Source organism: Macrosteles quadrilineatus, unplaced genomic scaffold, assembly GCF_028750875.1.
Source record: "Macrosteles quadrilineatus isolate MER2022 unplaced genomic scaffold, UCM_ALF_1.0 Scaffold_117__1_contigs__length_322204, whole genome shotgun sequence".
NCBI classification, from domain to species: Eukaryota; Metazoa; Arthropoda; class Insecta; order Hemiptera; family Cicadellidae; genus Macrosteles; species Macrosteles quadrilineatus.
In genome coordinates, this window is record NW_026542710.1 from 236,809 (window position 1) to 240,685 (window position 3,877).

Consider the following 3,877-nt stretch of genomic DNA (forward strand, 5'->3'; position numbering starts at 1 on the left):
TATGTTACATTTTAACATGATAAAATGTTACATTTTAACATGTTTCATTTAAAAATGTTACATTAAAAAATTTTACATTTTAACATGTTACATTTTAATATGTTACATTTTAACATGTCTCATTTTAACATGGTAAAATGTTACATTTTAACTTGTTTCATTTTAACATGATAACATGTTACATTTTAACATGTTTCATTTAAAAATGTTACATTAAAAAATGTTACATTTTAACATGTTATATTTTAATATGTTACATTTTAACATGTTGCATTTTAACATGATAAAATGTTACATTTTAACATGTTGCATTTTAACATGATAAAATGTTACATTTTAACATGTTTCATTTTAACATGATAAAATGTTACATTTTAACATGTTGCATTTTAACATGATAAAATGTTACATTTTAACATGTTGCATTTTAACATGATAAAATGCTACATTTTAACGTTTCATTTTAACATGATAAAATGTTACATTTTAACATGTTTCATTTTAACATGATAAAATGTTACATTTTAACATGTTGCATTTTAACATGATAAAATGTTACATTTTTACATGTTGCATTTTAACATGATAAAAATGTTACATTTTAACATGTTGCATTTTAACATGATAAAATGTTACATTTTAAAATGTTACATTTGAACATGTTACATTTTAATATGTTACATTTTAACATTTTGCATTTTAACATGATAAAATGTTACATTTTAACATGTTGCATTTTAACATGATAAAATGTTACATTTTAACATGTTACATTTTAATATGTTACATTTTAACATGTTGCATTTTAACATGATAAAATGTTACATTTTAACATGTTGCATTTTAACATGATAAAATGTTACATTTTAACATGTTGCATTTTAACATGATAAAATGTTACATTTTAACATGTTTCATTTTAACATGATAAAATGTTACATTTTAACATGTTTCATTTAAAAATGTTACAATTTAAAATGTTACATTTTAACATGTTACATTTTAATATGTTACATTTTAACATGCTGCATTTTAACATGATAAAATGTTACATTTTAACATGTTGCATTTTAACATGATAAATGTTACATTTTAACATGTTTCATTTTAACATGATATAATGTTACATTTTAACATGTTTCATTTTAACATGATAAAATGTTACATTTTAACATGTTTCATTTTAACATGATAAAATGTTACATTTTAACATGTTTCATTTTAACACGATAAAATGTTACATTTTAACATGTTTCATTTTAACATGATAAAATGTTACATTTTAACATGTTTCATTTTAACATGATAAAATGTTACATTTTAACATGTTGCATTTTAACATGATAAAATGTAAAATTTATCATGTTTAATTTTAAAATGTTACATTTTAAAATGTAACATTTTAACATGTTACATTTTAATATGTTACATTTTAACATGTTTCATTTTAACATAATAAAATGTTACATTTTAACATGTTGCATTTTAACATGATAAAATGTTACATTTTAACATGTTGCATTTTAACATGATAAAATGTTACATTTTAACATGTTGCATTTAACATGATAAAATGTTACATTTTAACATGTTGCATTTTAACATGATAAAATGTTACATTTTAACATGTTTTATTTTAACATGATAAAATGTTACATTTAAAAATGTTACATTTTTACATGTTGCATTTTAACATGATAAAATGTTACATTTTAACATGTTTCATTTTAACATGATATAATGTTACATTTTAACATGTTTCATTTTAACATGATAAAATGTTACATTTTAACATGTTTCATTTTAACATGATAAAATGTTACATTTTAACATGTTTCATTTTAACATGATAAAATGTTACATTTTAACATGTTTCATTTTAACACGATAAAATGTTACATTTTAACATGTTTCATTTTAACATGATAAAATGTTACATTTTAACATTGTTTCATTTTAACATGATAAAATGTTACATTTTAACATGTTGCATTTTAACATGATAAAATGTAAAATTTATCATGTTTAATTTTAAAATGTTACATTTTAAAATGTAACATTTTAACATGTTACATTTTAATATGTTACATTTTAACATAATAAAATGTTACATTTTAACATGTTGCATTTTAACATGATAAAATGTTACATTTTAACATGTTGCATTTTAACATGATAAAATGTTACATTTTAACATGTTGCATTTAACATGATAAAATGTTACATTTTAACATGTTGCATTTTAACATGATAAAATGTTACATTTTAACATGTTTTATTTTAACATGATAAAATGTTACATTTTTACATGTTGCATTTTAACATGATAAAATGTTACATTTTAACATGTTTCATTTTAACATGATATAATGTTACATTTTAACATGTTTCATTTTAACATGATAAAATGTTACATTTTAACATGTTTCATTTTAACATGATAAAATGTTACATTTTAACATGTTTCATTTTAACATGATAAAATGTTACATTTTAACATGTTTCATTTTAACATGATAAAATGTTACATTTTAACATGTTTCATTTTAACATGATAAAATGTTACATTTTAACATGTTGCATTTTAACATGATAAAATGTTACATTTTAACATGTTTCATTTTAAATTGTTACATTTTAAAATGTAACATTTTAACATGTTGCATTTTAATATGTTACATTTTAACATGTGTCATTTTAACATAATAAAATGTTACATTTTAACATGTTTCATTTTAACATGATAAAATGTTACATTTTAACGTTTCATTTTAACATGATAAAATGTTACATTTTAACATGTTGCATTTTAACATGATAAAATGTTACATTTTAACATGTTTCATTTTAACATGATAAAATGTTACATTTTAACGTTTCATTTTAACATGATAAAATGTTACATTTTAACATGATAAAATGTTACATTTTAACATGTTTCATTTTAACATGATAAAATGTTACATATTAACATGTTGCATTTTAACATGATAAAATGTTACATTTTAACATGTTTCATTTTAAAATGTTACATTTTAAAATGTAACATTTTAACATGTTACATTTTAATATGTTACATTTTAACATGTTTCATTTTAACATGATAAAATGTTACATTTTAACGTTTCATTTTAACATGATAAAATGTTACATTTTACATGTTGCATTTTAACATGATAAAATGTTTCATTTTAACATGTTGCATTTTAACATGATAAAATGTTACATTTTAACATGTTTCATTTTAACATGATAAAATGTTACATTTAAAAATTTTACATTTTTACGTTTCATTTAAACATGATATAATGTTAAATTTTAACATTTTTCATTTTAACATGATAAAATGTTACATTTTAACATGTTGCATTTTAACATGATAAAATGTTACATTTTAACATGTTGCATTTTAACATGATAAAATGTTACATTTTAACATGTTGCATTTTAACATGATAAAATGTTACATTTTAACATGTTTCATTTTAACATGATATAATGTTACATTTTAACATGTTTCATTTTAACATGATAAAATGTTACATTTTAATGTTTCATTTTAACATGATAAAATGTTACATTTTAACATGTTGCATTTTAACATGATAAAATGTTACATTTTAACATGTTTCATTTTAACATGTTACATTTTAAAATGTTACATTTAAAAATGTTAAATTTTAAAATTTTACATTTTAACATATTACATTTTAATACGTTACATTTTAACATGTTGCATTTTAACATGATAAAATGTTACATTTTAACATGTTGCATTTTAACATAATAAAATGTTACATTTTAACATGTTTCATTTTAACATGATAAAATGTTACATTTTAACATGTTTCATTTTAACATGATAAAATGTTACATT